The sequence below is a fragment of the Schistocerca piceifrons genome, chromosome 8, assembly GCF_021461385.2.
Source record: "Schistocerca piceifrons isolate TAMUIC-IGC-003096 chromosome 8, iqSchPice1.1, whole genome shotgun sequence".
Taxonomy (NCBI): domain Eukaryota; kingdom Metazoa; phylum Arthropoda; class Insecta; order Orthoptera; family Acrididae; genus Schistocerca; species Schistocerca piceifrons.
The window spans coordinates 239,460,969-239,486,665 of NC_060145.1; positions in this window are offsets into that span (position 1 = coordinate 239,460,969).

Below are 25,697 nucleotides of genomic sequence, written 5' to 3' on the forward strand. Positions count from 1 at the left end.
GATCACAATTATGTTCCCTTCACAGAATGGAGAAGATTATGAAGAATGCGTACGTTGTCACATGAAAAACTTAGTTCGTGGAACTATATGGGTCAAATTTTCTCTGTTGATACAAAAAAAGACACTGGTAATACTTTGGGCGGTTTTACTTTTACCTCTTCAAGGGTTTCTGTCCGTTGAGAAATATGTGTCAAGCTATGCAGTATGGATTGGAGAGGGGATAGGATCGAAAACGATGAATTATTCACGTTAGTATTAAGAAAATGCTGAGTGGAAGACCAGTATGTATTGCAGAAAATTGTTGTGCAGTTCAAAAGTTTCTTCTGTGCGACACATACATTAAATCACGTTTGCATAGGCAGTGGAGATTTGCACATGAGTACCCAAGGCCCCCACAGTGGCCAGTTAACTGGTCTGTGGAAACATCCAACTGGCTCGCTGTCGGACCAGCTGGCGTGACAGAAAAGTTAAAAGGTCCCTAACTTACAATGAGGTAGCAAAAGTCATGGGGCAGCATGCACATACACAGATGGCGTCCACAAGGTATAGAACGGTAGAGTATTGGCGGAGCAGTCATTTATACTCACGTGATTCATGTGCAAAGGTTTCCGACGTCATTACGCAGCAAATGGGAATTAATAGACTTTGAATACCGAATGGTAATTGGAGCCAGATGCATGGGATATTCCATTTCGGATATCGTTAGGGAATTCAATATTCCAAGATCCACAGTCTCAAGAGTGTGCCGAGAATACCAAATTTCAGGCATTACTTCTCACCGCGGACAATCCAATGGCCGAGGGCTTTCACTTAACGACCGAGAACAGAGGCGTTTGTGCAGAGTTGCCAATGCTAACACAGAAGCAAAACTGCGTGAAACAAACCCGGAAACCAATGTGAGACGTACGACGAACGTTAAGACAGTGCGGCGAAATTTGACGTTAACGGGCTGTGGCAGCAGACGACCGACGGAGCTAGCAGCAAAGCGGAGCTTTTCCTGGGGTCGTGACCGTATCGATTGGACCCCAGACTTAAGAAAACAATGGCCTGGTCAGGTGAGTTTCGATTTCAGTTGGTGAGAGCCGCTAAGACTCAGTATCGATATAGTGGGGATCAGTGAAGTGAAATAGAAAGAAGACAAGGATTTCTGGTCAGATGAGTATAGGGTAAAATCAAAAGAAGCAGAAAATTGTATAACGGGAGTAGAATTCGTTATGAATAAGGAGGTAGGCAGAGAGGGAGTTACTGTGAACAACTCATAGCGTTGTTCTCACCAGAACTGAATCCAAACCAATACCAACAACAATAGTTCAGGTACACATGCCGACATCACAAGTCGAAGTGACAGAGAAAGTATTTGAGGACACTGAATGTGTAATTCAATAAGTAAAAAGTAATGAAAATCTCATACTAACGGGGGATTTGATTGCGGTTGTAGGGGAAACAGTTTAAGGAAGGGTTACGGGAGAATATGGGCTTGGTAGTAGGATTGAGAGAGGAGAAAGGCTAATTGAGTTCTGCAATGGATTTCAGCTATTAATAGCGAATATTCTGTTGAAGATTCACAAGCGGTGGAGATATACCTGGAAAAAACCGGGATATACGAAAAGATGTAAGTTACATTACACCATGCTAACACAGAGATTCCGAAATTGGATACTGGACTGTAAGGCGTACCAAGGAGCAGCTATAGACACAGATCAAAATGTAGAAGTCACGAAGAGAAGGCCGAATTTTAACAGAGTATTCAGGAAAAATCAACTCGAAAATAATGGTGTGCGGAGCTACTAAGGAATGAAGAGATACTCTTGAAGTTCTCTAAGGCAATAGATACTCCAATAAGGAATAGCTCAGTAGGCAGTACAGTTGAAGAGGAATGGACATCTCTAAAAAAGGGAGTCACAGAAGTTGAAAAGAAAAACATTGGCACAAAGAAGGGAACCGTGAAGAAACCATGAGTAACAGAATAAATACTTCAGTTGATCGCTGAAAGAAGGAAGAATAAAAGTGTTTAGGGAAATTCAGAAATACAGAAACACAAGTCGCTTAGGAATGAAATAAACAGGAAGTGCAGGGAAGCTAAGGAGGAATCGCTGCATGAAAATGTGAGGAAACTGAAAAAGAAATAATTGTTGGAAAAACAGACAAAGCGTATTGAAAAGCGAAAACAACCTTCGAGCAAATTAAAAGCAAGGGTGGTAATATTAAGAATGCAACAATAATTGCACTGTTAAATGCAGAGGAAAGAGCAAGTAAGTGGTAAGAATATATTGGAGATCTCTATGAGGGGTGGACTTGTCTGACGTGTAGAAGGAGCCACAGGAGTCGATATAGAAGAGGTAGGGGATTCAGTCCTGGAATCATAATTTAAAAAGGCTTTGCAAGACTAAGATCAAATAAGGCAGAAATTATAGATAACATTCCATCAGAATTTCTAAAATCATTGGGTGAAGTGGCAACAAAACAACTATTCACGTTGGTGTGAGTCTGGCGATATACCACCTGACTTTCGGAAAAATATCATCCACACAATTCTGAAGACTGCATGAGATGACAGGGGCGAGAATTATCGCACAATCAGCTTAACAGCTCATGCATCCAAGCTTCTGACATGAGTAATATACAGAACAATGGAAAAGAAAACTAAAGATCTATTAAATGACGATGAGTTTGACTTTAGGAAAGGTAAAGTCGCCAGAGAGGCAATTCTGACGTTGACGCTGATAATGGAAGCAAGACTAAAGAAACATCAAAACACGCTCACAACATATACAACAGCCAAGAGGGAATAATAAGAGTCGAAAACCAAGAAAGATGTGCACGGATTAAAAATGGTGTAAGACAGGGTTCAAATGGTTCAAATGGCTCTGAACACTATGGGACTTAACATCTGAGGTCATCAGTCCCCTAGAACTTAGAACTACTTAAACCTATCCAACCTAAGGACTTCACACACATCCATGCCCGAGGCAGGATTCAAACCTGCGACCGTAGCGATCGCGCGGTTCCAGACTGACGCGCCTAGAACCGCTCGGCCACACGGGCCGTCTAAGACAGGGAAGTAGCCCTTCGCCTCTACTGTTCAATCAAAAAATCGAAAAAGCAATGACGGAAACAAAAGAAAGATTAAAGAGTAGAATTAAAATTCAATGATACGATTCGCTGATTGGAATGAACATTCTAATGAGTACAGAATACGAATGAAGAGTAAATCGAAGAAAGACGAAAGTAATGGTAAGTAGCAGAAATGAGAACAACGAGAAACTTAACGATAGGATTGATGGTCCCAAAGTAGATGAAGTTAAGGAATTCTACTACCTAGGCAGCAAAATAAACAATGGCGTACGGAGCAAGAAGGACATCAAAAACAGACTAGCACTCGTAAAAAGGACGTTCCCGGCCAAGAGAAGTCTACTAGTATCAAACATAGGCCGTAATTTGAGGAAGAAATTTCTGAGAATATACGTTTGGAGCACAGCATTGTATGGCAGTGAAACATGGACTGTGGGATAATCGGAACAGAAGAGAATCGAAGCATTTGAGATGCGGTGCTACAGACGAATGTTGAAAATTAGGTGGACCATTACGCTAAGGAATGAGGAGGTTCTGCGCAGAATCAGAAAGGAAAGGAATAGCCGGCCGCGGTGGCCGTGCGGTTCTAGGCGCTCCAGTCCGGAGCCGCGCTGCTGCTACGGTCGCAGGTTCGAATCCTGCCTCGGGCATGGGTGTGTGTGATGTCCTTAGGTTAGTTAGGTTTAAGTAGTTCTAAGTTCTAGGGGACTAATGACCACAGCAGTTGAGTCCCATAGTGCTCAGAGCCATTTGAACCATTTTTTGAAAGGAATATGTGGAAAACACTGGCAAGGAGAAGGGGCAGCATAATGAGACATCTGTCAAGACATCAGGGAGTGACTTCCATGGTACTAGAAGGAGCTGCAGAGGGCAAAAACTGTAGAGGAAGACAGAGACTGAAATACATCCAGCAGATAATTGACGACGTACGTTGCAAGTGCTACTCTGAGACTTATGACTCAAAAAAAGAAAAAAAGTGTTCAAGTGTGGCGCAGACCCCACTAAGTCATGGACCCAAATAGTCAACAACATCTACATCTACATCTAGATAATTACTCTGGAATCCACAATTAAATGCCTGGCGGAGTGTTCGTCGAACTACCTTTAAGCTACTTCTCTACCGTTTCGCTCTCGAATAGCGCATGGGGAAAAACGAACACATAAATCTTTCGGTGCGAGCTCTCAGTTCTCTTACTTTGTTATGATGATCTTTTCTCGCTATGTAGGTGGACACCAACAAAATATTTTCACACTCTGAGGAGAAAGATGTTGTTGTTGTTGTTGTTGTCTTCAGTCTTGAGACTGGTTTGATGCAGCTCTCCATGCTACTCTATCCTGTGCAAGCTTCTTCATCTCCCAGTACTTACTGCAACCTACATCCTTCTGAATCTGCTTAGTGTATTCATCTCTTGGTCTCCCTCTACGGTTTTTACCCTCCACGCTGCCCTCCAATGCTAAATTTGTGATCCCTTGATGCCTCAGAACATGTCCTACCAACCGGTCCCTTCTTATTGTCAAGTTGTGGCACAAACTCCTCTTCTCCCCAATTCTATTCAATACCTCCTCATTAGTTATGTGATCTACCCATCTAATCTTCAGAATTCTTCTGTAGCACCACATTTCGAAAGCTTCAATTCTCTTCTTGTCCAAACTATTTATCATCCACGTTTCACTTCCATACATGGCTGCACTCCATACAAATACTTTCAGAAAAGACTTCCTGACACTTAAATCTATACTCTCTTCTTCAGAAACGCTTTCCTTGCCATTGCCAGTCTACATTTTATTTCCTCTCTACTTCGACCATCATCAGTTATTTTGCTCCCCAAATAGCAAAACTCCTTTACTACTTTAAGTGTCTCATTTCCTAATCTAATTCCCTCAGCATCACCCGACTTAATTCGACTACATTCCATTATCCTCGTTTTGCTTTTGTTGATGTTCATCTTATATCCTCCTTTCAAGACACTGTCCATTCTTTGTATTATGGCGAAATAAGGGAGAGAGTACCACAGATATGTTACACGAATTGGAGTGACAGTCTCTAAAACAACGGCGTTTCTCGATGGAGCATCACCTTCTCATGAAATTTCAATCACCATCTTTCTCCGAATAGGTTTAATAATGAATAAAAAAATAGGAGTGCGGGTAAGCTACTACCAACAGCATAGTGAACGCATTATTGTGGCCAAGATAGACACGAAGCCCATGCCTACTACAGTAGTACAAGTTTATATGCCAACTTGCTCTGCAGATGATGAAGTAGTTGATGAAATGTATGATGAGATTAAAGAAATTATTCAGGTAGTGAAGGGAGACGAAAATTTAATAGTTATGGGTGCCTGGAATTCGAGAGTAGGAAAAGGGAGAGAAGGAAACATAGTGGGTGAATATTGATTGGGGGAGAGAAATGAAAGAGGAAGCCGCCTGGTAGAAAACGAGACAACCCTACCAAAGAGGCTGCTTGCACTACGCTTCTCGGCTCTCTTCTGGAGTACTGCTGTGTGGTGTGGGATCCGCATCAGAAAGGATTAACGCGGGACATCGGCAAAGTCCAAAGAAGGGCGTTAACCCTTTCTGATGCGGATCCCGCACCACACAGCAGTACTCCAGAAGAGAGCCGAGAAGCGTAGTGCAAGCAGCCTCTTTGGTAGGGTTGTCTCGTTTTCTAAGTGTTCTGCCAATAAAATGCAGGCTTTGGTTTGCTTTTCCCACAACATTATCTATGCGATCGTTCCAATATAAGTCATTCGCAACCGTAATCCCTAAGTATTTAGTTGAGTTTACAGCCTTCAAGATTTCTGTGATTTATCGCATGACTGAAATTTAGCGGATTCCTTTTGGACCGTACAGATATCTTGTTTTAATCGTTTTGCAATTCGTTTTGATCATCTAATGACTCTACTGACGGTAAATGACAGCATCATCTGCAAACAATGTAAGAGAACTGCTCACATTGTCTCCTAAATCGTTTTGTAGACCAGAAACAACAGAGGGCCTATAGCACTTCCTTATGGAACGTCAGATATTTCTTATGTTTTACTCGATTACTTTACGACAGTTTTTAGGAACTGTGACCTTTCTGACAGGAAAGCACGAATCCAGTCATACATGCAATTTAATTAGAAGTCACTTGGGAGGAACTGTGTCAAAAGGTTTCCGAAAATCTAAAAATATGGAGTCAATTTGCCATCCCTGTCGATAGCACTCATTCCTTCATGAGGATAAAAAGCTAGTTGTGTTTCACAAGAACAATATTTTCTGAGTCCGTCTTGGCTATTTGTCAGTAGACTGTCTTCTTCTAGGTAATTCATAGTCTTCGAACACAATATATGTTCCAAAATTCTGCTGGACATCGACATTAACGTCTTGACGACTTGCAATTTAGTGGATTACTCCTGCTACCTTTCTTGAATATTGGTGTGACTTGTGCACCTTTCCAGTCTTAGGTACGGATCTTTCCACGAGCGAGAGGTTGTATATGATTGCTAAGTATGGTGCTATTGTATCAGCATACTCTGAAATGAACCTGACGTGAACAATCTGCACCAGAGTCTTGCATTTTCTGTTTCTGTTCACTACACCAAAGGTATTTGCTTCTAACTTACATATGTCGGCAGCTGCTCTTGATTAGAATTCTGGGTTATTTACTCAGTCTTCCTTTGTGAAGAAATTTCGGAAAACCGTGCTTAGCAACTCTGCTTTAATAACACTGTCATCAATAACATCACCACTATCGCGCAGTGAAGATATTGATTGCATATTGCCACTGGTGTATTTTACATAGACCAGAATCTCTTTCGATTTTCTGCCAAATTTCGGGACATATTATCGTTGTTGAAGCTATTAAAAGCATCTCGCACTGAAGTTTGTGCTAAATTTCGAGCTTCTGTAAAACTTCACCAATCTTGGATATCTTGCGTTCTTTTAAATTTGTCATTTTTTTTTAGCTTCTGGAATGGTATTGTGACCTGTTTTGTGTACCATGGGCGATCAGTACCATTCCGAGGAAGCAGAGGTTGTTAAGAGGTCAAGTATGTTTTCACGATCATTTACACTTCTATTGGGCTCCTAACATAGTGATTCAAAATAATATTCTGAAACAGCATTCAGCACGATTTCGGACGACGCTTTATGCCCACCAACTACTTCAAACTATTTTCATCAACATATCGAGGGTAGATTGAAGTCACAACCAACTATAATCTTATGAGTGCCGTACCTATTTGAAGTTACACTCAGGTTTTCTTTGAGCTGTACACCAGAGGGTCGGTAAAACGAAATAATTATAAGTTTATTCACACCAACTCACAGAAATTATTCACTTCAATTTCAGTAAGTGGTAAACTACTTCTGACAGCAATAAACACTCCAACACCGAATGTATTTAATCTATACTTTTTGAACATGGTTACGTCCTTCGTAAAAATTACGGCTGAACTTATTTCCAGCTTTAGCCAGCTTTCTGTACCTGTAACTATTTGAGATTCAGTGCTTTCTACTAGCACTTGGAGCTCTGGTTTTTTCCAACACAGCTGCGACAGTTTACAACTACAATATTAATTTTTCATTTGTCTACCCTCTTCCTGTGTTCGTTCTGCACCTTTTGAAACTGAAGCCCTTTCTAACCTAAAAAGCTCTCCAGTTCCCTCCACAGAGCCCCCACGACCGGTGCAGCAGCTTCTTGCGTCTAATGGACTCCTAACCTACATAGAAGAATGCGGAAACTCACCACCTATGGCACAAGTCGGTGAATCTGCAATCTATACGGTCGGAGAACCACCTGAGCCTCTGATTCAGACCCTCCACTCGGCTCTATACCAAAGGACCACAGTCGGTTCTGTCGAAGATGCCACAGATGGTTAGCTCTGCCTTCATCTTGCAAGCAAGACTTGCAGTCTTTACTATTTCAGTTAGACCCGAAACCGGAAAGAATCTCACACATCGTTAGTACCAACATGAGCCACCACCTAGTTGCGCCCTGTGCTCTTCATGGCTTCTGGAAGCACCCATTCCACATCTGGAATGACTCCTCGCCATATGCAGTACACAGTGGCTTTCTTCCCCTCATTTGCAACCAAATCCCTAAGGGACCCTACTATGCCCCTAACGTTAGAGCTTCCAACTACCAGCAATTCCACCTAGAGCTTACAGGCCAAGAGGATTCCTGTGGAACAGCGCGAGCGGCTTCATCTGGCTATGGGACTTGATTAGCCACAGATAGCGCCCAACACTTTTTCGTCAGACGATCGGGGAGATCCTCTGATCGGCCTCTCGGGAAGTCTTTCACTGCCGACCACACCTTGGAACGAACTCCACGCCTTCTCCACCACAGTTGAGGGATCATCTCAGTTCAGTCAGTATATAAGGTAGCAGATTTTTCACCTTACATGATGCAAAATCAGTACTAATACACCGAATAATAATTGATAATTGGTCCACCGGTAGGAGAGAATGGACACAAAAAAGGAAGTTGTATGTGTCACGTCAAACTAACGAGATGGCCACAGAGGCTGGAACACGGCCGGAACCCCTAAGGAAGGGGTTTATGTCATGTCAGACTAAAGGGATGGCCGCAGCCGGACCCCTTTGTCGGCTGGCACTTCAGACCACCAAAGGCGTTGGGAAAGACTGGGCCATCACAACAAGAAGTGAGAGGGAGCTATATGCGAAAGAGAGAAAGACGATTTCGCGCCACAGTGGAAAATTTGCGGAAGACTGTGGCGGGATTGGTACAGAGCGCGTAGAGATACATATTAAAAGTTTGGCGGCAACAGTAACCGCGGGAGAATTCTGTGTCGTGGTTGGGTACACACGCGCACGGATCCATGCAAACGAAGAACGGCCAGGTTTGCAAAAACTCTGGAGGAGGACTCGGGGGTCGGCAGTGGACTACAGCAGTCGCGGTGTCTGGCTGCCCTGCTTGGAGAGCGTGGAGAGAAGTAGGTTGGAGAAATTACCGGCATTGAGTCCAGTGGTTACTCTCCAAGTCTGAATAGTGTAGAGCACACGACTCCACACACATAGCATTATCTGCTCCGCTGAGAAGAGAAACAGATTTGTACTAACTTGTGGTGTTCATATGCGATCTGATGTGTACCTTTGCTGCAGAGCACTTGAGTCGACCAACTACTCTTGGCTTATGTGCAAGTAGCTTGAGTATTGACTAGTGACGGACTCCGCAATTGAACACTTGCTTACAGGAGTTTACGGACGCAAACCACGTCCACGTTGGAGATTAAAACCAAGCTCGTTCACGGGAAAGACGGCATCACGACGTTGGATAGGCCGACCGTCGTAATCATCACGGAGAATTACGGTGATATTAGCAATCATCAGCCAAAGTAGGGCACTGTAATCCTAAAAGAGTTCGTATTCCGCTAGCTCTTTGACTGGCGCTCTCTGAGTCTGCGTCCGTTCAGGCAGAGCTTCAATAGAGTCACTTGCGGGTTCAGTGTTGACTTAAGTAGTAGGAAAAGAGGATGCATTGTGCCAATGATAGGTTACTTAGGTCAGCGAGTATATTGGATTGTCATGTTAGGCTAGAAATATTTCTCATCCTGTTTTCTGAATAAATCTTAATTTGGTAACTTATGCTAATAAACGTATAATTGATTTCGTAGCTAGCAATCACCATATTTTTGTTTAATAATTAGAGTGTAATGGTAATTCCGGTGCAAATGATACTGGGGGCATAACCACGCGTTTAAACAGCGCCAACGTAAGTCAGATAGCAACTCATGTTCGACTAAGACTATCAATACATATTTTTCAATATATCGATAATTTTATAATAAACCCCCGTAAGTTGCAAGTACTCCAAGCGGCTGATTGGGGGGCATGTGGATTGTGCTGCACGTCCCTTGGATCGCCCCGTGCCCCCTCTCGCCGCCCCCCCCCCCCCCTCAGTGATGCTCATTGGTAGCAACCTCAAGCTGCTTGACTGAAGCCAACACCATCTGAGCTGTGAGCAATTCGGCTCGCATCCGAACACAGCAGCCACAGTTCCTATCCGAACTAAAAATGGCCTGATAAATACACAGATACACACGAATTACAGGAGTTGAAGGTTGAAAGGTCTCTGTTGGATTCCTTTCATGTTAATTTCTTCAATCTCTTGTCATTTACGACATACATTCCACTTCTAAATTTGCTGTGGTGTTTCTGCCTCTATCTGGGAGGAGACTGAGCAGTGGAACGTGTTACTTTTACACATAATCAAGAACGATCTGTCACACTAATACACTTTAAAACACAGTTTATATGTAATTCTTGTCACACAGTCTCATACGGAACCTACATCCGCTTTCTTTTATATACTGTATATGATAAGATACTGTCATCCCCCTTCCCTTCTGTGTGAAAGGATGAATGAGCAAATGTATTTCTAGTTGCATGCTCGATGGTAGCAGACAAGCTGGTCTGCTAGAGAACAGTAGGACCAACGTCAGAACAGGTAGCTACGCTTTCTAAAAGCAAAGAGGTTTCTATTCTTAGTATGGTTCTGTCCATCCCTTGTCATGTTGGTTTAGGAGCTGCCTCTCTGGTCACTTCCGTTTGTTTTTGTGAAGCACCCTCTGTAGGGGCCCAGGCCAGTCTGTCCATGGCGAGCGTCTGAAGTGGTAAGATCTCCGGCTAAGCGCGTCTCTGCTAAGTCTGTAGGACAATGGATTTCTTAAGTTTGGCCTAACTGAAAATTTAATCATCTTTATTTCAGGTTTAGACCTACGATATGTTATCTTAAATTGCATATGTTTCAACGTTTTTTGTGTGTTATTTTATGAATGCAGTGTTGTATGCAGTCTCCCAATCTTGGCTCCATATATGATGTGTTCCATAAGATTACAAACTCACATTTTCATAATCCTAAATAAGGCACCAATTTAGTTATGAATCAAGTTTATTATGCTGAAATTTTAACGGAACAATGATCAATGTTAAAATAAATGTCCAAATATAAACTGATTTATTTCTGTTTATTTAAATTCTCTTTTTATATATATATCTCACGACAACCGGTGATATATATATATATATATATATATATATATATATATATATATCACCGGTTGTCGTAAGATGACTATTAAAAGATTATAATTAATGTTAGTCTGGTTGGGAATTTGGTAAGCTAGACTGGATACCTGGTGAAACAGTTGCTCAGTAATGCAAGGTTAACTTCCCCAGATAGCTCACAGCTTGTAAACCACTTTTATTGTCTTGAATATCAGCACAGCTTTCAGAACAACTTAATGCATCAACATTACAGGTTAAAGAACACTGACGAAACTTAAAATGAGTCGCTTTTTATGAGACGTTGTGCCAACTCACAATACTCTGATATGCTTTTGTTGTTGCTGCTGCTGCTGTTAGGACAGCTATCACTCGACTGACTGTGCAAGGCACAGTGCAAGCTGGTGGTGGCTTCATAATAGTGTGGGCTGCAGTTTCACGGAATAGAATGGGTCTCTGGTCCAGCTCAACCGATTATTGACACGAAATGGTTCTGTTCGGCTACTTGGAGACCATTTACAGCCTTTCACGTACTTCGTGTTCCCACACAACGATGGAATTTTTATCGACGGCAATGCCCCGTGTCACCGGCCCACAATTGTTCACGATTGGTTTGAAAACATTCTAGACAGTTCGAGCGAATGATTTGGCCACCCAGATCGCTCGACATGAATCCCACCAAACATTTATGGGTCACAATCGAGAGGTCAGTTGGTGCACAAAATCATGCACTGGCAATACTTTCGCTACAGAGGCAGCATTGCTCAATATTTCTGCAGGGGGCTTCCAATGACTCGTTGAGCCCATACCACGTCGAGCTGCTGCTTTACGCCGGGTGAAAGGAGGTCCGACACGATGCTGGCAGGTATCCCACGATTTTTTGTCACTCCAATGTACTGACCTCACGCACCTTCCCCATCATCGTCCAGGAACTTCGGAAACTTCCGCTGAGTGGATCATCTCTCACTCTGCATTCTTTGATTTGGCTGCGCAGGTCTAGAATCTTTGTTCGTTTATATGAATAACTTCATGGCCAAAAACCGGACGTTGTCTTCAACTATGAAAGTAAACACTTCTCAAACTGGCAAAATGTTCTTAGACGGCGGCTACACGGGTAGCAGGGGCTGTGTGGCGTGGACTGTATGACGTATAATTCTATATATATATATATATATATATATATATATATATATTTTCGGTGCCTACAGTGTCACGTCTTTCAGTGTCACACAAATTTTTATTTTTAAAGGGTATCACTTAAGACTATTTCCATGGGTTCGCCCCTCAAATTTCTCCCTCATATCACAAAATCGTCGTCTGATGTAGTACAAACTGAAGAAATAAATTCCTTTTAAAGCACAGTTTCGTATATAATTTATACTCAAAACCTTACACCTGTGTCACAGAACAAATCCTATATCGAGAACACTTTACACAAGTTTAAGGGAAGAAATGCGTCCGATAATTATTACAGTATTTAAAGAACATCAAAATATGAACAGGCTAAAATGAACAAACAGTTCATGAGACTACGTTAATCAATTCAACTGTAAAAAGCTAAGGAGCATATTATTAGCAAAATGAGAAATATGCAAAAGTGAAATCAAAAACAATCAGAATGGCTGAAAGAGAGCGCAATAACATGAGCCATAAACGAATAAGAGCTAAGCAACTAAGCAAATAAGAGAATAGGCAAACATCAGGTGCCAACAAAATGAGAGTTGGCCGAACTCCGTCGGCACTTATATATAGTTGCGCTCGTGGCCCTACCTCGTGGCCCATACGCAACACGCGCGCCTGCTATCGCAATGCACTCTTAGGCTAGGCGCGCACAGGCGATTTTTCAGTCGGCGCGACTTAACAATCGCTGTCGCGGAAGTACATTGTGGTGCGCACATAGCGGCAGGAAAATCGCAACTACTCTCAGTACCAGTATGTATTTCATCGATACAGCTTGTTTGGTGGCGCTTTTACTACGAAGAAGAACGAGAAAACAGCACAAATTATCGGGTGCATCCGATTGTAAGTCAAAGACTTACACGAAGAGTTACAAAATCACCCAAATAAATTCTTTCAATACTATCGAATGAGTAAGAATAGTTTTGATACACTGCTTCAGACAGTAGGACCGAATATAACAAAACAAGATCCGACAGGGAGGAAGTGTATACCGACTGAGAAGCGCTTATCAGTGACTTTGAGGTGAGCATACAGTATTTGATTCAACAGTTTTTATTGCACTTTTACATTATTGATTAGATACATCAAGAAAATCACTACTGCAAGTCGAAACCGACGAAACAGCGTGTTTTTGATTATAGACATTGTCGTGCTCATAGAATCGTGGAATGTGCTTTGGGGATTTTGGCTAACAAATGGAGAATATTTCATCGACCTATGGATGTGGATGTTGGTTTTTCAGACATAATCATAAAAGCATGTTGTATTCTGCATAATTTAGTAAGACGAAATGACGGTGTACGAACTGAGGACTAGTCATACGAATGCCTTCTGCAAGGCTGTGAGGCTACAGGAAGAAGAGCTGATGTGTGTGGTATGCAGATAAGGGATTATTTTGCAAACTACTTTCTGACTCCACAAGGATCAGTATCTTGGCAATATGAAAGAATTTAAATTGTTGTAACTGTGATGTCTACATGAATCAATAAAATAAGTGAACCATGAAATACCTTTTTTAGTCTTTTCTGGTCCAGGCAGTTCAGTCCAGTTCCGAATTAGGCTGCAGCATACTTCTCCCCATAGTTTCTCTTTCAAATTGCGATCACTGTATTCTTTTAATTTCCTGTTGTAGAGAGCTGGTCGCTTTTCTACTTCTGCAATTAGTCTTTCTGAATCGACAACACAACTTACAATGTCATCCGTAGCTGGCCGCGGTGGTCTAGCGGTTCTGGCGCTGCAGTCCGGAACCGTGGGACTGCTACGGTCGCAGGTTCGAATCCTGCCTCAGGCATGGGTGTGTGTGATGTCCTTAGGTCAGTTGGGTTTAAGTAGTTCTAAGTTCTAGGGGACTTAAGACCTGAGATGTTGAGTCCCATAGTGCTCAGAGCCATTTGAACCATTTTTTTTGTCATCCGTAGCGCAACTCCCGTTATGAGACATGCTGCTGGCGCACTGAACTTGTGTGTATACAACACAGAGCAAGAGCGACTGACTGAGAAATCGCGTCGCTAGTGCGCACGGGCCCATGCCAGTGCCTGTAAATCATTCCACACCTGCGACAATCGCGACGCGCGTGAAATAGGGCCGGTTGCGTCTTTTAAACCGCCGCTACTTTTTTGTCACAAGTGCGCGCGCTCCTATTCAAGCCACTGTGTTTCATTCTTGCGACAAATAAATCGCGCGACGGAAAATCGCTAGTGCGCGTCTAGCCTTAGCGCTCGCGGCGGCGTCTAGCGGCCCGTACGCAAGTTGTGCGATTGCTGTCGCAGGTCGACCCTTAATCTATGATGTTACAACTGCTCGGTTTTCTAGGTTAGAAAGTCTCAGGGAAACACAAAAAGGGCTTCTATCTCAAAGGGTGCAGGTCGAGCACAGAAAAAACGTGGAGCTAGGAACCATCGGTATAACCGTTATAAAATGTCGTAGCTGTGTTGGGAAAGTACCAGAGCTCCAAGCGCTAATAGAAAGCACTGATGCTCAAATCGTTATAGACACTAAAAGCTGGGTGAAGCCGGAGATAAATTCAGCGAAATTTTTGTGAAGGATCTAACGATGTTTCGCAAGGATAGGCTAAACACAATTGGCTGTGGCGTGCTCGTTGCTGTTAGCAGTAGTTTATCTTGTAGCGAAATTGAAGTAGATAGTTCCTGTGAGCTGGTATGGATAGAGGTTATTCTTGACAGCCGGAATAAAATAATAATTCCATTCATTTAGCAACTCCCAACACGGATGATACAATTGCTGAAAAATTCAAAGAAAACTTGAGTATAATTTCAAACACTTACACGATTCATACAATTATAGTTGGTGGTGACTTCAATTTACTCTCGAAAATACATGTTTGATTCCCGAGGTAAGCACAAAACATTGTCCTAAATTGTGCTAAACGTATTTTCTGAAAATTATTTCGAGCAGTTAGTACATGAGCCCACACGAAAAGTAAACGGTTGGGAAAACACACTTAAGCTCTTAGCAACAAATAATCCTGAACTAATAACGAACATCAAAACAGATACAGGGCTTAATGAACGCGGGGTTGTCGTAGCGACACTTAATACCGCCACTCCATAATCAATGCCTTTTCTGAGCGATAGTAACGGAAGTATCGATGACAATACTGCTAACCAGAGCTACTAAAAACAGCCTTCCGAAATTTGTTCACCAAAGAAGACGAAGCAAATATTCCGGAACTCGAATCAAGAAGCCAACATGAGTAACTTAGAAGTAGATATCCTGGCAGTAGTGAAGCAACTTAAGCTACTTAATAAAAGCAAGTCTTCCCGTCCAGACTCTATACCAATTAGGTTCCTTTCAGAGTATGCTGGTGCAATAGCTTTAGTGGGACATGAAATTGAAGCGTCACCCATCCACCAGTGTCAGCCCAGTTTGCAGGTGAATATAAGTTTATTTTAGAGTTTTGGTTATGTATTCTTGTAATATTTGTAATGTTTGTGAATTGTCTAAAGTTTTGTATTTATTTTTTATGTTTCATGTACGGAGAGGGCGGCGCAACGAACGGAGACAGCATCTTCGCTGCCGGGACCAGAGAGAAAATTGCTGGCCACTATACGTCGCGGGTCGACAGCCAAAGAGCAACAGAAGATCCTGAAACCGAGTTGTTGCGTCGTGCTTCTAAAAACTGAAAAGTTAAGAATTTGTAATGTTTCTACAACAACGACGTCATAGAAAGTTTAATCATGTTGTAAATGTTCAGTTCTGTCTTGTCAAGGCTCAGGTTCACGTCTATATGTAGGAAGATAATAGACTAGTGGATGCTACTAAAGTTTAAATACGTGTTCCGAGAATTTATTTATGAAGAATTATGTTAAGTAATTTATTTGACAAGATTATTAATTTTTGACAGCGTTCATCGCGAGTGTGATTCTTGAAAGTTTATTCAATGTGGTTCTAATATTTATTAAAGCAGAGCACTTGCATTAATATAATTTCTGAGGAGAAACAAACGACATCTAAATTGAAAAAAGTTTGAGCAAACCAATTGGCCTGAGTGACGTAACTCTGCGCATACAACTCAAATGATGATGTTTTACAGTTTCGTTCAAGAACCATTTAGAGACAATTTAAAAATTGTGACGAAGTCTGCACATGGTCATATGTCAAAAGAAAATCATTTATACAAAACTTGTGTCGTTACTTGAGTCTTCCCGTTCAGACTCTATGCCAATTAGGTTCCTTTCAGAGTATGCTGGTCCAATAGCCCCATACAAATGCACGCTCGACGGAAGATCCCTACACAAAGACAGGAAAGTTGCACAGATCACACCAATATTCAAGAAAGACAATAGGAGTAATCCACTGAATTACAGACCCATCTCATTAGCGTCGATATGCAGCAGGATTTTGGGACGTAAATTGTGTTAGAACATTATGTATGCCCTCGAGGGTAACATTCTATTGCAAACGAATTTAGAAAAATATCTTTATAGTGAAAAATTGGCAATTGACCCTAAAAAATGAAAAAGTATGATCGTCCACATGAGTGTTACAAGGAATCAGTTAAACTTCGGTTACACGACAAATGAATCAAATCTAAAGGCCGTAAATTCAACTAAATACCTAGAAATTACAATTATGGACAACTTAAATTGGAAAGAACACATAAAAATTTTTGTGGGGCAGGCAAATCAAACACTACGTTTTTTGGCAGAACAATTAGAAAATGCAACAGGAAATTTGTTGTAAGTTCCTATGGGACCAAACTGCTGAGGTCATCGGCCTGTAGGCTTACACACTACGAAATCTAATTTAAAACTTACGATAAGGACAAGACACCCACCCATGCCCGAGGGAGGAATCGAACCTCCGACGGGTGGAGCCGCGTGAACCGTGACAAGGCGCCCTAGACCGCACGGCTACCCGCGCGGCAAATGTAACAGATCTCCTAAAGAGACTGCCTACACTACGCCTGGCCGTGCTCTTTTGGAGCACTGCTGCACGGTCTGGGATCCTTAACAGATAGGATTAACGAAGAACATAAAGAAAGTTCAAAGAAGATCAGCACGTTTTCTATTATCGGGAAATAGAGGAGAGAGAGCGTCACTGGTATGATACAGGATTTGGGGTGAACGTCTTTAAACCAAAGGCGTTTCTCCATGAGGCAGGATCTTCTCACGAAACCTCAATCACCAACTTTCTCCTCCGAATACTAAATTATTTTGATGACGCTCACCTACATAGGGAGACGATCATCATAATAAAATAAGGGAAATCAAAGCTCGCAAGTATAGAAGTAAGAGTTCATTTTTCTCCGCGCGCTGTTCGAGAATGGAATGATAAGAATTATTGTGAAGGTGGTTCATAGAAACCTCTGCCAGACACTCAAGTGTGATCTGCATGGTATCCATGTAGCTGTAGATGAACGTTGTGACAGGACTCTCAATCTAGCCTTCAGTAATTTCCTTTATCCATGATACGTTATTAAAGTAACAGTGTATCATTTTTAGCATAGCAATGAAGTAAAAAAATGGTTCTTAAAAAAAGTCTTTTCTTCAATATTCAAAATCTGTTGTAACACAGATTATGGATTCCAGAGATTCATATTACTGCAGAAATGCCGATATTGTAAAGTTGTTTTGATTTCAGAATAATGATAATAAATTACGTTAACCACACGGTTAATATTGCAATAAAATGGAATTAGAAAGTATATTTGGGCCTTCAGAGATTTAACGTTATTCTTGACCTAAACTAAAATCCTGTGCAGAAAACAACGGCGCTCTAATTGGCGTAAACAGTTCAAATGTTTCAAATGGCTCTGAGCACTATGGGACTTAACTTCTGAGGTCATCAGTCCCCTAGAACTTAGAACTACTTAAACCTAACTAACCTAAGGACATCACACACATCCATGCCCGGGGCAGGATTCGAACCTGCGGCCGTAGCGGTCGCGCGGTTCCAGACTGTAGCGCTTAGAACCGCTCGGCCACACCGGCTGGCGGCGCAAACAGTGAATGATGCTTGGTTGTGCACAGTGTTACAAAGTTTGCTTTGCCTAACAATAAAAAAAAAAACAATAGCGTAGGTAACAGCCTTACTTTCATATCATCTTCTGGATATTTAACAGCCAGTGTCTGGCAAGAAAAGTGAGAAAATGTTTTTTAATACACTCCTGGAAATGGAAAAAAGAACACATTGACACCGGTGTGTCAGACCCACCATACTTGCTCCGGACACTGCGAGAGGGCTGTACAAGCAATGATCACACGCATGGCACAGCGGACACACCAGGAACCGCGGTGTTGGCCGTCGAATGGCGCTGGCTGCGCAGCATTTGTGCACCGCCGCCGTCAGTGTCAGCCAGTTTGCCGTGGCATACGGAGCTCCATCGCAGTCTTTAACACTGGTAGCATGCCGCGACTGCGTGGACGTGAACCGTATGTGCAGTTGACGGACTTTGAGCGAGGGCGTGTAGTGGGCATGCGGGAGGCCGGGTGGACGTACCGCCGAATTGCTCAACACGTGGGGCGTGAGGTCTCCACAGTACATCGATGTTGTCGCCAGTGGTCGGCGGAAGGTGCACGTGCCCGTCGACCTGGGACCGGACCGCAGCGACGCACGGATGCACGCCAAGACCGTAGGATCCTACGCAGTGCCGTAGGGGACCGCACCGCCACTTCCCAGCAAATTAGGGACACTGTTACTCCTGGGGTATCGGCGAGGACCATTCGCAACCGTCTCCATGAAGCTGGGCTACGGTCCCGCACACCGTTAGGCCGTCTTCCGCTCACGCCCCAACATCGTGCAGCCCACCTCCAGTGGTGTCGCGACAGGCGTGAATGGAGGGACGAATGGAGATGTGTCGTCTTCAGCGATGAGAGTCGCTTCTGCCTTGGTTCCAATGATGGTCGTATGCGTGTTTGGCGCCGTGCAGGTGAGCGCCACAATCAGGACTGCATACGACCGAGGCACACAGGGCCAACACCCGGCATCATGGTGTGGGGAGCGATCTCCTACACTGGCCGTACACCACTGGTGATCGTCGAGGGGACACTGAATAGTGCACGGTACATCCAAACCGTCATCGAACCCATCGTTCTACCATTCCTAGACCGGCAAGGGAACTTGCTGTTCCAACAGGACAATGCACGTCCGCATGTATCCCGTGCCACCCAACGTGCTCTAGAAGGTGTAAGTCAACTACCCTGGCCAGCAAGAACTCCGGATCTGTCCCCCATTGAGCATGTTTGGGACTGGATGAAGCGTCGTCTCACGCGGTCTGCACGTCCAGCACGAACGCTGGTCCAACTGAGGCGCCAGGTGGAAATGGCATGGCAAGCCGTTCCACAGGACTACATCCAGCATCTCTACGATCGTCTCCATGGGAGAATAGCAGCCTGCATTGCTGCGAAAGGTGGATATACACTGTACTAGTGCCGACATTGTGCATGCTCTGTTGCCTGTGTCTATGTGCCTGTGGTTCTGTCAGTGTGATCATGTGATGTATCTGACCCCAGGAATGTGTCAATAAAGTTTCCCCTTCCTGGGACAATGAATTCACGGTGTTCTTATTTCAATTTCCAGGAGTGTAAATGAAGCAAACATACAACAATGGTAGTAAGAATATATTCTGGCAGGTACCTCAATCTTCCTTGTAACCTAACGCGAGGTTACGTGACTTCTCGTGTAGCCGTTTCGGACTTTTAAACAGAGGTGGAAATTAAAAACGACGGAAGATTACAGTTTAATGCCCCGACGCAATCAAGGTCATCGGAGACGGAGCAGAATATCGGATTATTCCAAGAATGGGGAAAGAAATCGGCCACGTCCTTTCAAAGGAACCATCCGATATTTGGATGGAGAGATTTAGTGAAATCGCGGGAAGCCTAAATCAGGATGCACAGATGTGGATTTTTCACCAGTGTCCTTCCAAACGCAAGGGCTGCCCACTGCGCCACCTCGATCGATATAGTTTCACTCGTCCGAAAGTGATTGTCGAACTCTACTTTGTTGAAGTTTTCTGGCAGATTAAAACTGTGTGCCGGACCGAGACTCAATCTCGTTTGCCTTTCGTGGGCAAGTGCTCTACCAACTGAGCTACCCAAGAACGGCTCACGCCCCGAACTGAAGGCTTTACTTCCGCCTGTACCTCATTTCCTACCTTTCAAACTTCACATAAGCTCTCCTGCGAAACCCACAATACTGGCACTCATGGAGGAAAGGAGGTAGAAGATGAGGTGCTGATGGAAGTAAAGTTGTGACGACGGTCGTGAATCGTGCTTGGATAGTTCAGTTCGTAGAGAACTTGCCCGCGAAAGTCCTGAGGTCGAGTATTGGTCCTACACATAGTTTCAATCTGCCAGGAAGTTTCATGTCAGCGCACATTTCGATGCATAGTGAAAATCTTATACTGGGAACATGCCCCAGGCTATGGCTAAGCCATGTCACTGCGATATCCTTTCTTCCAGGAGCAATAGTCTTGCAAATTTTACGGGTCAGCTTTTGTGTAGTTTGGAAGGTAGGAGATGAAGCACAGGCGCAAGTAAAGCTGTGAGGGCTTAGGTAGCTCAGTTGATAGAGCACTTGAAAGTGAAAGGCAAAAGTCCCGAGTTCCTAAAAAAGACTAAATTCTACGCTGAAATCTCGTGCCTAGTCACTCTAAAGATGAAGTGATTGATTGAAATTACCTCACGAGATGTGTTTCCCCATATTCTGTTTCTTCAGGTCTTGGTATGCATCATAGTCTTCCTATCAACTTCTTAATAATGTTAAAATTGTAAGCCATATTATAACCACAAAGTGTTTTATTTACATTGCCCCGGTGATAAATGTCACTGCCACCTTCTCCACATAAAATAAGGACCTCCAAACTATGAAGTGAAGACCTCGAAAGATCGAAATATACTATATTCCACTGAAAAATAGCAATAGCAACAGCGAAGACGGTCAATCTACTCTCGTACATTGGTATCTTATAAAAATTTGTTCGCTAGTAACACAAAATTGTTTATTTGTTGACATTAATCCTCAAGTAAAAGCTCATACAAAAAGAGGAAAGAAGTCAACAAACCTAGCTCGAAAACTTCACAAGAAGACTGAAAGCATTCTAAAAACAGACTCACGGAAAACATCCGAAGTCCAAAAACAAAACGAACACTCAACACCGAAAAGATATTCCACGAGAATGTAATAAAAATGAAAATTTTAAAAGAAAAAACTGTAACGAAATACAGTGTAACACTTCTTAATATCATGTGCTGTTTGTAAATTGAATAATGTCATGATTGTTAAAAGAAAAGAAAAGTTCGACTCTCGGTCCGACACAAAGTTTTAATCTGCCAGGAAGTTTCATAACAGCGCACACTCCGCTACAGAGTGAAAATCTCGTTCTGGAAACCACTTTGTTCCTTGCCAATAACTCTTTTAGTAGGATGTTTGACTTCTACAATTGATTTCTGTGCGAGATCTATTTCGAAGTCCAACGTCATGGGGGTCCCATTGTCTTTCGTTAATGTTTCTGTAAGATCTTGAACTAAAATCTGAATAGCCACAACTGCCTGCACGAATTACTTCAGTCGATGTCATCTCAATACGACAGATTCCGTCAGCGAGTGTGGAAGCACTTTCTGGGAACGCGATAGTGGGGGACCCATGTGCAAGTTTCCATTGTCTGTGGAAGCGGGAACTTATCGCCAGCCCGCTAGCGGCTTTTGCCGCAAAGACGGAATTTCAAGAAGGAAGTCAAGCGACTCAGCACGCTCCAGTTAAACTTCCCTCCACCTACAGGCGACTTTTCGAGAATGAGAAGAGCCGCTGCTTTCCTGGAAGGCCATACCCACAGCAGTGCTAACTCAGCCCAACTGCACGGCCACACTGCACACAAAAGAACGATGAGCACAGGACATCCGTGGCTCTTTTCGAAACCAGTACCATTACTTTTCCTAGAAATTGTGAAGCGGTGTCCTTTCCGCCAGGATCTGTTAATCGTAAGCATTGTACTGAGGCAACTGCTGTTTTCTTTCACGTTGTTTAATTTGGTACTTATATTTTTAAGAAAGGGAACGATAAAACAATATATGAATCCGTATGATATGGTCATCGTTTGGTTCCTAAGATCTAGCAGCAGATTTCTTTCCAGATTAAACTATGGGATTTCAATTGTCAGTGTCTTGTTGTTGTTGTGGTCTTCAGTCCTGAGACTGGTTTGATGCAGCTCTCCATGCTACTCTATCCTGTGCAAGTTTCTACATCTCCCAGTACTTACTGCAACCTACATCCCTCTGAATCTGCTTAGTGTATTCATCTCTTGGTCTCCCTCTACGATTTTTGCCCCCCCCCCCCCCCAAGCTGCCCTCCAATGCTAAATTTGTGATCCCTTGATGGCTCACAACATGTCCTACCAACCGGTCCCTTCTTCTTTTCAAGTTGTTCCACAAACTCCTCTTCTCCCCAATTCTATTCAACACCTCCTCATTAGTTATGTGATCTACCCATCTAATCTTCAGCATTCTTCTGTAGCACCACATTTCGAAAGCTTGTCTTCTTGTCCAAACTATTTATTGTCCATATTTCACTTCCATACATGGCTACACTCCACGCAAATACTTTCAGAAACGGCGTCCTGACACTTAAATATATGCTCGATGTTAACAAATTTCTCTTCTTCAGAAACGCTTTGCTTGTCATTGTCAGTCTACATTTTATATCCTCTCTACTTCGACCATCATCAGTCATTTTGCTCTCCAAATAGCAAAACTGCTTCACTACCTTAAGTGTCTCATTTCCTAATCTAATTCCCTCAGCATCACCCGACTTAATTCGACTACATTCCATTATCCTTGATTTGCCTTTGTTGATGTTCATCTTACATCCTCCTTTCAAGACACTGTCCATTCCGTTCAACTGCTCTTCCTAGTCCTTTGCTGTCTCTGACAGAATTACAATGTCATCGGCGAACCTTAAAGTTTCTATTTCTTCTCCATGGATTTTAATACCTACTCCGAATTTTTCTTTTGTTTCCTTTACTGCTTGCTCAATATACAGACTGAATAACATCGGGGATAAGCTACAACCCTGTCTTACTCCCTTCCCAACCTACTTCCCTTTCATACCCCTCGGCTCTTATAACTGCCATCTGCCTTCTGTACAAATTGTAAATAGCCTTTCGCTCCCTGTATTTTACCCCTGTCACCTTCAGAATTTGAAAGAGAGTATTCCAGTCAACATTGTCAAAAGCTTTCTCTAAGTGTACAAATACTAGAAATGTAGGTTTGCCTTTCCTTAATCTTTCTTCTAAGATAAGTCATAAGATCCGTATTGCCTCACGTGTTCCAACATTTCTACGGAATCCAAACTGATCTTCCCCAAGATCAGCTTCTACCAGTTTTTCCATTCGTCTGTAAAGAATTCGCGTTAGTATTTTGCAGCTGTGACTTATTAAACTGATAGTTTGGTAATTTTCACGTATGTCAACACCTGCTTTCTTTGGGATTGGAATTATATTTTTCTTGAAGTCTGAGGGAATTTCGCCTGTCTCATACATCTTGCTCACCAGATGGTAGAGTTTCGTTAGGACTGGCTCTCCAAGGCTGTCAGTAGGTCTAATGGAATGTTGTCTACTCCTGGGGCCTTGTTTCGACTCAGGTCTGTCAGTGCTCTGTCAAACTCTTCACGCAGTATCGTATCTCCCATTTCATCTTCATCTACATCCTCTTCCATTTCCATAATACTATCCTCAAGTACATCGACCTTGTTTAGACCCTGTATATACTCCTTCCACCTTTCTGCTTTCCCTTCTTTGCTTAGAACTGGGTTTCCATCTGAGCTGTTGATATTCAAACAAGTGGTTCTCTTTTCTCCAAAGGTCTCTTTAATTTTCCTGTAAGCAGTATCTATCTTACCCTTAGCGAGATAAGCTTCTACATTCTTACATTTGTCCTCTAGCCATCTCTGCTTAGGCATTCTGCACTTCCTGCCGATCTCATTTTTGAGACGTTTGTATTCCTTTTTGCCTGTTTCATTTACTGCACTTTTATATTTTCTCCTTTCATCAATTAAATTCAATATTTCCTCTGTTACCCAAGGATTTGTACTAGGCCTCGTCTTTTTACCTACTTGATCCTCTGCTGCCTTCACTACTTCATCCCTCAGTGCTATCCATTCTTCTTCTGCTGTATTTCTTTCCCCCATTCCTGTCAATTCTTCCCTTGTGCTCTTCCTGAAACTCGGTACAATCTCTGGTTCTTTCAGTTTATCCAGGTCCCATCTCCATAAATTCCCACCTTTTTGTAGTTTCTTCAGTTTTAATCTACAGTTCATAACCAATAGATTGTGGTCGGAGTCCACATCTGCCCTTGGAAATGTCTTACAATTTAAAACCTGGTTCCTAAATCTCTGTCTTACCATTACATAATCTATCTGATACCTTCTAGTATCTCCAGGGTTTTTCCATGTATACAACCTTCTTTTATGATTCTTGAACCAAGTGTTAGCTATGATTAAGTTATGCTCTGTGTAAAATTCTACCAGACGGCTTCCTCTTTCATTTCTCTCCCCCAATCCATATTCACCCACTATGTTTCCTTCTCTCCCTTTTCCTATTCTCGAATTCCAGTCACCCATGACTATTAAATTTTCGTCTCCCTTCACTACCTGAATAATTTCTTTTATCTCATCATGCATTTCATCAATTTCTTCATCATCAGCCAAAATTCAGTGCTCTGTATGCGAACTTCAAATGTTTTACGTTGTTGTGAATTACAAAAGTAAATATTCTGAAGTATTCAAAGGACATCAGTTTAAAGTTTTGTTGACTTATTGCAGTGTTCCCATGAGCGTAACTGTTTGCTGTTGTTTATGTCAAACTTGGCCTCAGTAGCAAATATATAATGTTCATCATTGTGTAAGGTGGCAGAATAAATGAAGGTCAGATTCGCACCTTACATGAGAGCTTTATACATCACAATCGGAAGGTGACTATGACACCTAACGTAATACGGCGGTAATGAGCAGATTTGCCTATCAGTATGTAATGCAAAAAGGGATGACACTCAGTGGATGGTAATTAACACACCGTTCCTATAATTCATGTTTGAGCGGAATGTGAAACAAGCACCGAGAGGCGTTTTAGTTTTGAATTCAGAGGGACTAGGGATGAGGCATTTTCGATCACATGTCCAGCGAGTGGTACACATATGAGAGAATCAACGTACGCATTTAGGCGTCTGGAATGGGCACAAAATGTCTGATTGGCGGAAACATACTAGAAAGAAGAAAGGAGCCAAAGTTTTGGCGCAATTTAATGGTAGGGAACTTGCGATTGGTAGAGAGAGTTTCCACAAAATAAGAGGAACGCTCCTATTGGTCGAAAAAAGCCATGACGTAAAGAACGAAAGAACCCAGGTGGGGAGACAGTTTCGCTATGAGTAAGACAAGACGAAAATTTTTTGGGGACACTTCTCTGAACTGGCATCAAG